The 14,122-nt window shown below is 39.4% G+C and overlaps 1 protein-coding gene across 21 annotated transcripts in view; it reads right to left on the reverse strand.

Moving 5' to 3' along the window:
* Positions 1 to 14,122, reverse strand: part of MSI2 (musashi RNA binding protein 2) — a 553,967-nt gene that overhangs the window by 427,027 nt on the left and 112,818 nt on the right. The window lies entirely within an intron of this gene.

Here is a 14,122-nt window from a genome sequence, read left to right on the forward strand (position 1 = left end):
AACAGGTCTTGAGGGGATTACAACCTAAATAACTATCATTGGAACACATAAGTTACTTAAACTAAAGTGGCTCCAGTTACTTTGTTTATGATTTGCATGGCTTCAGTCAAACAAGAATTCACTCACGTGGCACCTACCCATGCCACTGAATTTTCTTTTTTTCTGGAAAGATGGCAAGGGGGCACAATGAAGCAGTTGGAGACAGATGGGAAGACAGGAAGACCTGGGTTCAGAGCCGTGCCTCAGAAACTTAATCATGTGACTCTGGGTTAGCAAATTAATTTCTCTGTGCCTCAGTTTCCTCATCTATAAAATAAGGATTATAACAGCAGCTCTCTCCCAAAGTTGTTGTGGGAATCAAATAAAACAACATGCATATGCCATTGCACTCTTAAATCACTATGTAAATGCTAATTATCATAAACATCATTAATAATAATAATTCTTTATTAGACAATTATTAGCTCTGTAACTTGGCCAGCTAGGTGGCACAGTGGATAGACCGCTGGGCACGAAGTCAAGAAGACCCAAGTTCAAATCAAGGTTCAGACCCTTACTAGCTATAGGACCCTGGACAAATCACTTAACAATTTTGCCTCAGTTTCTTCATCTGTAAAATGAGCTGGAAAAATAAATAGCAAATCAGTCCAGGGTATCTGCCAAGAACACCTCAATAGGATTACAGAGAGTTGAACACAATTAAACAACAATCCCAAGCAAAGCTTGAGTCTCAAGTCTCCTAAAGTATTTTAAGTGCTGTGCCACCTTCAGCAGGCCAGAGAAGTGGCAGTGGTGATGGAGTTCGATGATAATGATGATGACTCTACATATGTATGGGTGTGGGTGGGTGTGTGGTAAGGGGAATTACATCTAGAACTTCTAAGTCCTTCCAGTGATCTCTTCCTTGAAATTTATAAGTTTATCTCTTTCTATATCGTGGTTGAAAAAATACTGAGATATAGGCTTAAGCACTATATGTGCCACTATATTAGGACCAGTATTCCCCTAATTCTTCTTTTTATAAAGTTTTGAGCATAAACCCACATTCTTACAACCACTAACTATTAAGACTAAACTTACATGTTTAACTTTAAGATTATAATCAGATAAAACTTATAACAAAGTTAATGGTACCTATTTAATAAGATAAATAACTGTTATTGTGCTGAATGGTAATTAGGCCATTTACTGCATAAATGGGAAGCAATTCACAAAAATTAAGATAATTCATCCTACTCTGCATAGCCAAGCCAAATTTTTTTTTCTCTTCTCACTTTGTTATTTTTTTCCCCAATAACTATTACCAACTTTAATGATTATGGTTTCCCTGGATACCACAATTCTTACAGAGACTCAATGTACCCAGAAACATTCAAAAAGATCTTTCTCCCTCTAAGAATTGGTTCATTGTCCCTTGAAATCTACCCATGTACACACATGCAAGCACGCCGTGCCTCTGGAATGAGTGTTCCTCTTCTCTTTTTATAGGCATTATTCTCCCACTCTTCCTTGTTCTCACCCCTCACCTGAGGTGCATATGAACTCCTAATTCCCTGGTACTGCTTCCCTATGGAGTGACCTAAATAAAAACGGGTTTCAAAGTGAAGCAACTAGGAGTCTAACGGCTGTGAATTGTTTTATTTTAGGGTTATAACGTGGACACTGAGATAGAGGGTAGAAGGAAGTTAGAAAGCTATATAGAGGAAGGGAAGACTGAAGTCTGGATCCTCTGCATCCAGGAGTCTTTGGAAGTAGAACTACTTTCCAGATACTCCACTGAAACTTCTGAGTCAAGCTCCCTGCTCCTCCTAAAATAACTAGGGTAAATTTAATCTTGGGGTGATTTCGGAGGCATAAGCCTAAGAAAATTCTTCCTCATTGATGGAAATTCCTTCAACCGGAGCCAACAGTCTATAAAAAGATGAGCCATCATAATATTACATATTATAGTTATTAGAATCATATGTAACCTATATAAATGAACTAGTATAATAAAATAAAGGGACCTTTCCAAAGAGACCTCAACAAGCATCCTGTTTACAACTTCAAGGATACCATCATTCAAGAAAGGGAGCCATTCTGGAATGGGTACTTTCTATTACTAGTAAGCTTATAGTTAATTAATGTGGTGCTAGTGGAAAGATATGGAAAATACATCGACTATAAGCTCCTTGAGAGCAAGGACTTCTATGCTCTTTGTGTTCAAACCCCCAATGGCCAAGATATAGTGTGTGTCATGAATCTCTAACATCTAGAGAATTAAAAACATAAAACAAAATGGGGAAGATGAAAAACCCTTCCCTCCTCTTGGGAGTTGTTCATCTTCATCTAAGTTTGCACAGTGAATAGAGCAATAGACGTGAAGTCAGGAAGACTCATCTTTCTAAGATCAAATCTGGTCTCAGACACTTACTAGATGTGTGAATACTTTGCCTCAGTTTCCTCATCTGTAAAATGAGCTGGAGAAGGAAATGGCAAATTGCTCCAGTATCTTTGTGAAGATGGGGTCATGGAGAGTAGGGCACTGAAACGACGAAACAACAGCAACAACCTCCTGGGAGAAAGGTAGAGGCTACAGGAATAAAACCCTAAATTTGCTTTCAGATATGTTCAGCTTTACTTAAATGTTTGTCTTTGTTACATGGGAGGATTCAATAGAGGAATATCAAGAAATACCTGTGATATAAGAAAAAAAAACACACAGAGCATCACTAAAATTTGGTTTAAAAAAATTTTACACAGAACAAAAAGAATGAGTTTAGTAACAGATTTTCAGAAACAATAGAGAACAATATTGACTAGCAGCAGCCTAATTAAGAAATCTGTTTCGGGTGTTAATAATGCTGGCACATTTTCCATCCAGATCCACACTACTCAAGACATAAGCATAACCAGTGTTTATTCAGTGATATGAAGATATGACAGAAAATGTTTGAGGGGATATCTGATTACTATGGCAAACAAAGTCAAGTACCAGGAAAATGTGTTCTGCACTCATGTTGATGTGCTCAGGAGGATCGTTTCTAATGGAAATGAACATAGAATGTTCGGCTGATGGGCTAAACCAGAACCATTCAATGAGCCTGCCTCTTGCCTCCTCATTCCAGAGCATGAGGGACCCTGATTCCGATGTTTGCAGTCTTGTCATAGAAAATGACAGAAAAGGTCCCTTTGCCAGCTGAAGAGCTATTAGCACTTTTTAATGCAACTTCTTTTTTAAGAAATCACCTGTGGAATAGAAAAATGGCATGATGGACTCACAGAATAGGTAAGGCCAGAGTACAGGGTCAAGAAATTTCAGAGGCGTCCTCAGGAGAGCCTTAATTTCATAAGCCAGTCAAAAACTCAATGCCAAAGAAATTAATGTTAGGCTACAGGTCAGATCTCATGGCAGTCATTACCAGAATAAGGAGAAAAAAATCTCTAGAAGAAACATTTCCAAACCCCAGTCAGTCATTCACTTGTTGCAGAGAATCATTAATACTAGTTAGGACAAAACCATAGAACAAAGAATCAGGGCTGACCCTTGGAACTTGTTTGGATAGGATTTTATTTGATCCTGATTCTATCTGATAGGATCTTATTTGATTCCTGATCCCCCTCCATGGTAGGATAGTCTGTCACCCTGCATTGTGAGTCTGCACCTGCTGACCCCATGCCAGGTCCATTCTCCCTCCTCCCCTCAAGCCTTTGTTTTCCTGGCTTTCTTCCAGACTCACTTTAAATTGGGCTTTCTTCAGGCTTTGTGGATCCTCACCCCACCCTTGCATGTAGGAGCTTCCTCTGAGATTACCTTCCAATTAAACTGTACACACACACACACACACACACACACACACACACACACACACACACACGGTATTTTTTTGTCCTTCTATGTTATTGTTGTTTAGATGTTTTTTCAGTTCTGTCTGATTCTTTGTGACCTCATTTGGAGTTTTTGGGGCAGAAGACATCAGAACAGTTTGCCATTTTTTCTCCACTGTACACAATTAGTACTTGGGAAATACATGTTGAAAAAAGAAGACGACACATGGAGCCCCTCAATTTTCCCCTTTCTTACTTTATCTTTGTTGTCCCCTATCTTCTGTGCCTACAGAGTTACGTAAAGTAACCCAGGCTAGATACTCAGAAATTGAAACTTCTAATCCGCCAAATATATCATCAAATGAGCCATCTGAAATCAACCAGTTAACCTGATTCTCTCTTCCTCTTCTTCATCTTTAAGATGGGGTCAGTATTATCTGGTCCTGGACCTATCCTATGAGGTTAATAGGAAGGCAGGAAAAAAAAACAGAATTCAATTGAATAACTGAAACCCTATTTTTGGTCCTAGATATACTGGAAGCATTATCTGGAAACTAGAATTTGTGAGATAAGAATGATCTTTTGTTCAAAGGTGTGAACTTAGAAAAGGGATAAAGGCCAGAGAACTTTCATATCTTCTAGAATTCCTTATATATTTTTTGTATTTACTTAAAGTTCCCTAGGCAGCCCTAGCACAGTGGACAGAGAGCTGGCCTCAAAGCTAGGAAGACCTGAGTTCAAGTCCTGTCTCTGGCTCAGATGAGTGGTCTGAGCCTGGACAAGTCCCATGTCTTTCAGTACTCTAGGCAACAAAGACCTACGTTGAAAGGAAAAAAATAGTGCCAAACAGCCTGCATTGATAAAGGGAGTTTCCTCATTCGGACAGTTCACTATATCAATGTAATCACAGATCCTGTCCCTAATCCACTCTCCAGAAGGCTCTGGGGGAGCTGATCACACATGGGTAAAGTCTTTCCCTGGCAGAACCTGGTTTTTAAGTGTCTCTGCTTAGGGATCTACAGGCAGAGAAGCTCTCCCTTGGATCCACACAAATTCCCATATAATTTCTTATCAAATTATTATGAACCCAAAAAAGTGCAAGAAATAATTTTTGCCTTTTCATGTGAGATTATGCCAACAATAATCAATTCCATGACAACACTGAGTTTTTTATCCAGCCATAAAGTCTGTCAAAATCCTAAAATTATTCTGGGCACAATGCTTAAGCATCTGTTTTAAAATGCCCCTATTGGGGGTAGCTAAGTGACTCAGCAAATTGAGAGCCAAACCTAGAGATGGAAAATCCTAGATTCAAATCTGGATTCAGATACTTTGAAGCTGTGTGACCCTGGGCAAGTCACTGAACCCCCACTGACTAGCCCTTGTTGCTCTTCTGTTTTTGAACCAATAAACAGTATTGATTCTAGAACAGAAGGTAAGGGTTTTGTTTGTTTGTTTGTTTTTAATGTCTCCACTAAGAGCAGTAGATTTATGAGGTTCAAGAGATCTGGGCACTAGTCTAGCTCAATCACCTTGGACAAGTCCCTTCACTCTTCAGAACCTCCTTAGAAAAATGGGGAGACTAGACTAGATGTCCTCTAAGAGCCTTGGCCAGCACACATTCTGGATGGAATTTGAATTCTATGAATGGAATCTGATTGATTGATTCCTCTGTGATCTGTCTGTTGCCTGGCCCTGAGCACCACCACCGTAGCTTCTTAAGTGGAACACAGAGATGCTGGAATCTGAGAGTCTTTCCAAAGAGACACCTCTAATTAATGACTTCGGTGTTTCTCTGCTGGAGCATCCAAGTATGCATAATGAGCCTGTCCTACAAGACTCCTGAAATGACAATATCCCTAAGGCTTTATTTTTCCATTCTACAAGCTGAGGTCTCCAATCTGGATATTGGAGCAGGGAAAAGAGAACCTCTAATAGCGTAGGGATCCGAGATGAAGGGCTACAAGGGCCCTTTCCCCATCATTTTAGACCAACCTCCTTGTTTTACATATGAGAAGACTGAAGACCAGGCAGGTTACAGGAGCTGCCCAAAGTTACATAGGCCAGTGACAAGTCAGGAACCCCTTACTCTCTCCACTTTACTTCCTGCCATGGTCAATATATTCAAATGGAGAGGGACACAGAGTTTCCAAACTGGCTCCCAGGACTTATTTCTCCTGCTACTCTAAGGACAGGATGTCCACAATCCAACGAGGTGTTTGCCAACATCCCTCAGATCCACATCAAATATAATTTTCAAACCAATTAGCTCAAAAAGCATCCAAACCAAAGCAGTGCCTTCCACATTCTAATTACCAGGCCATCCCATTCAATTCCTAATGAGAGGAGAGACAAAGGCAGTATGGGCTTTAGGGTCTACTTCAAGAATTCTTTTTTCCCTTAGAAAACAGATCCTGCTTTGTTCTGCTTAAAACACCAATTACTCAGCTCCCTCTAACATGCAAATCAGCAGAGGAGAGGGCATGGAGAGGAGGCTCCCCCCTGCTCCACAGCAAGTTTGAATGAAGGGGGAAAAAAGGAGAGAGAGAGAAAGAGAGAAAGGGAGAGAAGGGGGACAGAGGAGAAGCAACCCTCTAAGGGTTTTCAATTCCAACTACTTTGTACTCTGATAAGGCTCTTTTCAAAAGGCTTTTTGTATTATCTATAGCAGTTCTCCTAAGCAGCAATTTTGCTATTATCCTCCCCCCCACCAAAATATAGCACATTTAAGGGACACAATATAAGCAAAGGAGAGGGAGAGTAGGCAACAAAGGTGTTTAAACAAAGCTCTACTTGTAACAAACACCCTACTACCTACACCATAACACAGGAAATGAGACCAATGTTACTGTACCATCCAAGGGGAAATGGATCCAGGAGGAGGAGAAAGATGATGGCCCAGCACTGTGATGATGCCCCGAGAAAAGAGCGTTTACTAGATAGTCCTTGGTCTCCTCTTGGTGCCTTTGTTTTTTCATGGGTAAAATGAAGCAGTTGAATGACCTCTAAAGTCCCTTCCAGCTCTAAATCCAAGAACCTATGAGTTCTGCAAACAACCCAGTACCTTGGGGATAGGGGTTGCTACCAGGCCCTAAAAGAAGCATCCACAGGAGCAAGAGTGACCAGTCCGTCCCTCCACCCCTACCCCCATCCCAGACTGAACCTTCTAACTTCTCTGGGTGGATTTTGTGAGTTTCTATTTTTCTTTGAGGCAGCAAAGTGAGATGTTGAATTTGGCATCAGGAAGACATTAAGTTCAATGCCTACCTCAGACCACTTATTAATTATGTAACGGGGACTCCCTAGGTCTCGGTTTCCTCATCTTGGGGAAATGAGGGTATTGGAAAATGTGGGTGTTGATGATCTGTAAGATCCTTTCCTGTTTTAAATCTAGGATCCTATGAAATGTCTTAAAAACTCAACCCCTAAACTAAGAGCAACTTTATAAGGAAAGGCTGGAATTTTTTTCTGAAATGCTCCCTTCCTATCATCTCCTTCCACCCAGGGCACCCATCCTTGGCTTGGGAGTTCACCCATGCTCCTGTACAAGAAGGAAACACTAATTCTCACCATGCTCCTATACAAGGAACAAGCAAATTCTTAAGCTGCTCCTATACACGACAGAAATACAAATTCTAGTCCAGACCTTTTACTCTTTTCATAAGCTCTTCCCATGTGAGCAGCTAAATGGAAACACACATTGGCCAAGGCAGCAAGTATGCCATTAATTCATTCATGTTCTCACAAATACTTAGTGGGTAAGGATTATTAGGCACGCCACCATGTCATGTCCTAGAAGGATACAAATCTGAATAAAACACTCTGTCCTCAGGTGGGTAGCAGTCTACTAGAAATGATAATAAAAGCACAAAAATAACTACCAGAAAAAGTAGCACGTGACAAAAATGTCATTAACAGGGGGACCAAGTGTGGCAGCAATAAAAAAAGAAGGCATTTTGCTTTAGTTTGGAGGATCAGGGGATGCCTAGTGTTTGGTTTTTTTTTTTTAATGGTAGGGTTTAAGCTGGAATAATGGCTAGTTTTTGTACAATACTTTAAGACTCACCCCCAAAAAATACTCTTTATGTATGTTAACCCATTTGATTTTCTCAGGCACCCTGTGATGTAGGTGCTGTTATTATCCTCATTTTACATACACATGAAGAAATAGAATCTAAGACCCTTTCTGTCTTAGAATTAATATTGGTTCCAAGGCAGAAGAGCAATATGAGCTCCGGCTTTGGAGATTAAGACTTGCCCAGGGTCACACAGGTGTGAAATATCTGAGGCCAGATTTAAAGCTTAGGACCTCCTGGCTCTAGATCTGGCTCTCAATCTCCAGAGTCACCTCGATGCTCCTCTAAGAGAGATTTTAGGTGACTTGCCTGGGGTCATAAAGTCAGTAAGGGTCTGAGGCTGGATGTGAGCCCAAGTATTCCTGAATGATCTATCTTAGCTTCCACTTAGATCTGCCCTCCATGGGGGTGGGAACCATTTCCCTAGACGCTTTTTTTCTGCCAAAGGTTTTAATAAACATCTGTTGAACTGAATTGGCTTTGAAAGCTGCACAGCACTGACATCAATTGAGATTGAGGGTATAGAGATACATAGTCTGAGTCAAGACAGGGAAGCTAGAAAGAACAAAGAATAATGACTGTCAGAGGGCAATGACCTTTCCTTATGACCTGTGGAGCCTTTGGGAAACAATCTGACTTCCTGGGCCTTAATTACCTCATCAACAAAATGGACTATATAACCTGTGGTAGTAAAAAGAACAAAACCAGCCAAAATACAAAAAAAACCCTCTTTTTTCTCCCCTAGTCTTTTCTTTACCCCTTTGCTGCTTCTCAAGAATATCCCATCCCATTCCCCTAGAAACTTCTAGATCTGGCACATTCCAGGCTAGCAAAGGGGCAGCTCCCTAGCTGACTGTCAGCTCTCCTTCTGTACTTTCCTCAGGAGTGGGAACAAATCAGATCCCCTTGAATCAGACCTCATCCCTTCCTATGAAATACCCAGAACAATTCTCATGGTGGATCAGCTCTGATTCCTGAAACTCCCTGAGCTCATTCGATGAACAAAACTATGGTGGATTCCACTCAATCTAGGCTATAACCTTTCCAAAGTGTTAATCCCAGTCCCTGAGTCTGGAAATGACTAGGAAGTTATGTGAAGGCCTCATTCCAGGTAAGAAAAGACAAAAGCTTGGCTTCACCACTCTTCTGTCTTAGAATTGTTACTAAGGCAGAGGGGAAGGGTTTAAAATTAATTCTATAAAACAAAATAAAAGCTCAAAGACCACTTCCAGCTCAAAATCTATAATCCTCCTAAAAGAAGCAGCCCATTTCTTCTTTGGGTTTTTTTGGTACTACATTAATTATTAGGGAATCTTTCCTTATTTTGGGCTGCCTCCTATAACTTCCATTCACCCACTGACACTAGTTCTGCTCTCTGGAGCCACACAGTCTTAATGAGGAGGCAATGTGCCATTGTGGAGAGGGCCCTGGCCTTAGAATCCCAAGATAGCTTAGTGTAAGGACAATTCTGTTCCTGGAAAACAGAAGATGAAACATGATTTTCTCCTCTTGGTGGAGAACTCTTGGTTTTGAACACTGCATATACTTTCATGCCTGTGTTGTTTAAACTGTTTTTCTTTATTGCAGTGGGTAAATGGTCTATTTGGAAATGCCTGTGGTATAAAAACAGAAGGCACCAGTAAAACTTTATAAAATAAACAGCCTGCGATGAGAAAGGAAAAGAGCTGAACTTCAAGTTTTAAGATTGCTAGATTCAAACTTGATACTTGCTAAGCAGTGTGACTTGAAGCAAATAATTTTACTTTACTGGGCCTCAGTTACTTCATCTATAAAATGGGATAAAAATATTTCACAATTTGCCTCTTTGTGCTGCTATGGGGAAAATTATCTGTAGGTCTTCCAGTGCTATAAAAATGTGGGTTATTCTTGTTCAATAAATTTAGGCTTCAAATGAAAAAGGGATAAGGAGAGTGGCTGCTTCAATGAAATGTGTGGAATGTTGGTTGGCCATCCAGGATGGTCCTGAATCAACTGGAAGGCCAATGACCTAGATCTGCCGACAACCCAAGAGCTGCCTGATGTGAATGAACAGCTCAGTACAATCCAGACTGGGGAGGAGTCTGCCCCATATCCAGACACATGCTCTGCCTGATCGACAGCTTGAAGGAATACCCTATAATCTGCATTTATGCCATTTGTCTATTTGATATCTAAAATACAGATATTTGCATCATTTATTTAAACGTTCATGAATTTTTGTAAAAGCCACAAAGAGAAATATCTGATCTCCCTCCCTCCTCCCACCTTCTTTAAAAGCTTCAAAACCTAAGCATGGCACCCATGACATGCCAAATTGTCCTAGAGAGTCTCTTTAGAGCTCTGTTGTTTTAGGCACAAATAAAAACCTCCCAAGGTCAAAGGGAGAACCTGGCAGCTGGGCCTCCTTTTTCATATCTTCAGATATTCTGGAGATGGGGGTGGGGGAAGGGGGTAGGTCAAGTCAGAATAGGGAAGCAGAACAGAAAGTCATGGCTTCATTATACATTCCACAGTATCTGCTTTGTGATATAACTCAGTTACACCAATAAAAACCATGATGAGGGATGGAGAGGAAGAAGACATGTCAAAAAATATAAGAAAAAGGTTTGAATAACATCAGGAATCAGAGATTAAAAGGGTTCCCTATTATAAGGGAAAACACCTTGAGGCAATTTGAGGGGTAGAGGGAATATGAGATATCCCTCAAACCTGGGGTTGGTTAGGATGACCTAGTGGATGAAGTGCTAGACTTGAATTCAGGAAGACTCATCTTTCTGAATTCAAATTCAGGCTCAGATACTAGCTTTAGGACCCTTAGACAAGCCACTTTACTCTGTTTGCCTCGGTTTTCTCATCTGTAAAATGAGCTAGAGAAGAAAATGGCAAACCACTCCAAGATCTCTGCCAAGAAAACCCCAAATGGGGTTATCAACGTCAGACATGACTGAACAACAATCCCTGAACCCTAGAGTACCAATAGGAAGGACATTTGCTCCCTAGAGCTTCACCAAAAAGGGTTATAACTGACCAATTTACTTTAGTGCTGGATTTAGACTCAGAGGACCTAGGTTTGAATCCTTACTCTGCTTTCTACAACCTGAGAGAATTTGGTTGAATTACTAACCCTCTCTTGGTTTTAGTTTTTCTCTTCTGTAAAATGGGAGTAAAAGGAAGTGAGTTTGACCAGAAGGCCTTTAAAGTCCTTTCATACTCTTAAATCCTATGATCCTGTGATTTTATTTATACTGTCATAAGTAGTTAAAAACAAAAACAGGTCATGCCACCTATACTGAGCACATAATAAACTTAGGTTGGAGTTGTCTTGAGGGTGCCTGGCCTAATAATATAGGTTTTATTTCTGCCTATTGTGCAGTTAGGTGGCACAAAATATACCTCTTCCTGAATTCAAATCCAGCCTCAGACACTTACTACCTAGTAGGGAAGTCAATTAATCCTGCTTGCCTTAGTTTCCTCATCTTTAAAATGAAATGAATAAGGAAATGGTAAACTACTCCTTTGCCAAGAAAACCTAAAATGGGGCCTCATAGAGTCAGATCTGACTGAACAACAACAACAAACAGTTTTAAACTCATTCCAAAATGACAATTTTGTCAACTGATGCTTATAAATATTTATGTACACATTCACACGCACATATATGCACACGCACACGTTCATCACAAAAAAGTTTGCCCTGAAACCTGGAATAACTACAATTGCCTCCAAAGTATGTATAGCTTTTCCTACCTGCCAGGCCTTTAATCAGCACGCCTTTTGAGGAAAAGCCTTTGGTGGATACATCATTTAACACTTACAAATTGATTTTATCTCTATGCCAAAATCTAGACACTATAAATTTGGTTTAGTCATAGTTGATCAGCTGACCAGGTGGCCTGAAACATTTCCTACTGGTTGGGTCACATCTGCTTTTGTTACCAAAATTCTTTTGAAAGAAATTATTCCATGTTTTGGCTTACCAGCTCAAATTGATTCAATTAGAGGAACTCATTTTACAGATTTGCTCTTATCACAAATTTATTCATGTTTAGGAATAACTCCTAAATTTCATACATCATACCATCCCCAGAGCTCTGGCCAAGTTGAACGAATGAATAAAGAACTTAAAATTATAATTGGAAAATTGTGCATGGAGATTCATTTAAAATGGCCCAAAATTCTACCTCTGGCCTTATTTTATCTCTGAAGCAGACCCAGAAGTGATTTACACATCTCACCATTTGAGATGCTATTTGGACAGCCACCTATTCAGGCACAACCATTTACCCCTTCTTATATATCATTGTTAGGAGGGGATACAACCACTGCCACATATATCAGACAGTTACAAACTAAATTGCGAGAACTCCATGACTCAGGAGTTGCTGTTCAAGCATGCCCCATAGACTTTTCGCTTCATGATCTAAACCCTGGTGATTGTGTCTACATAAAGAATTTCAAACATACTGGGTTGAATGAACCTGCTTATGATGGACCATTCCAAATCCTATTGACTACAACAACAGCTATTAAAATTGGGGAGAGGGACTCATGGATTCATTATAGCCATGTAAAATGAATACCTTCTATGCATGCAGTTATACCAACCAGGAGCTCGTAATCGAATATGTACGGGCTCTACAAGTAAAACTCCTGACTGCACTGCAAAGTCCTCTGAAGAAACTTGTAGCCGAAAATGTGAGGCTGAGATTCTTGCTGGAGCCACTTCTGAGAAGAGTGAAGAGGCAGAATAAAACCACCATGCAAGGCATATTTGTCACGGTTATGAACAAATTTCATTCTTACATAGTTAGAAAAGGGAACTAGATGTGATTCCAGTAAAATAAGCCAAAACCCATTAAAAAAGGCATCTAGTAACCATCCTATATGACAAAGATGTACTTTTTTGTCCGGTTATGGACCGGTGTTTTCTTAAGTTTACTCTGCTAGTGTAAACTAGTATTTATTTAGCTAAAAGAGAGAAGATTTTCTCCTTCAGAAAATATTATGTGAAGAAAAGGAGAAAATTAGTGTTGCATCAGTTTGAAGTCTGAGGCCCTTTAAATATGTTCTGTGAATAACAATAATTTCATTGCACATTTGTGACACGTTTTACATTTTAAAACAAATCAATCTAACATAAATCTCAGCACTTCAGGAAAAAAATTCATTGATAATGAATAATTGACTGCATTGATCTTATTTGACTATTGATAGTAATAAGACTTCCCTATTGCTGGATCTGTTTTTTTGTTGCACTGTATTTAATCCTTCTACTTGAACAAATTGCCCTTATAGAACAATACAAATGTTACCTCAAAAAACAACAACACTATATTAGTAACCTATATTGACCTGATGTGCCTTTTATAATATTTTGTGCCTTCTGTAAATTGTTTTTGTCTCTTAAATGTATTATTGTTGCTATACTTCTATTACTTTAGCTACCTCATTAGCACTCATACTGCAAATCATGGGAAGTTAAGTAGTAAATGAATCTTATTTTTCAGCAAGTAGCATCTATATTTTACCTCTGTAATTGTGAAATATATACAATTTTAATATATTTTTATTATTGTTTTTCTTCTTGCATGTGCAATACAGTATTCGAGTTTTTCCTCTCATTTTTTATATTTAAATTAATTAAATTAATAAATTAATTAACTGCTTTACTTTTTGCAATAGAATAAGCTAAGATGTTCATTTGCCTACCATATAGCATACCCTATTCCTAGCATACCCAAAAAGCTTTGGACTTTCAACCTGCCATTAACTTATATCATGAGATTTTTGCTCAATGACTATGTCTGAATCAAAGAAAAAAAAGACCACAAAGGAGCACAGAAGTTGACCTACAAAGTGCCACATGAGCGCAAAAAGTAAAAAACCAAACCAATCCTATGGGGATTGATGACATTCTGAGCAAAGAGCTCAAGGACTTGATCATGTGTGAGACTCGAGGTTGCGGCTATTTAACATGTGTTAAATGTAGGACTTCCTTGTACCATGTTCTTTATCAAGTATATAACATCAATTGTTCTGGCTCCGGCTCCATTATCCTTGAAAGCAGAAGAAGGGTCAAACCAGGGAATGCTATTTCCCATTTGCTTTGAAACGTAGGTTTTGGTTTTGTTTTGTTTTTTTCTCTCTTCTATTTTCTTTCATGATGTGACAACTTACTGTAGTCCAGAATGCTAAATTAGGTTAGTTAGTGATTGTCATTGAAGGCTTATGGGACATGG

This window comes from Monodelphis domestica, chromosome 2 (genome assembly GCF_027887165.1).
Source record: "Monodelphis domestica isolate mMonDom1 chromosome 2, mMonDom1.pri, whole genome shotgun sequence".
NCBI classification, from domain to species: domain Eukaryota; kingdom Metazoa; phylum Chordata; class Mammalia; order Didelphimorphia; family Didelphidae; genus Monodelphis; species Monodelphis domestica.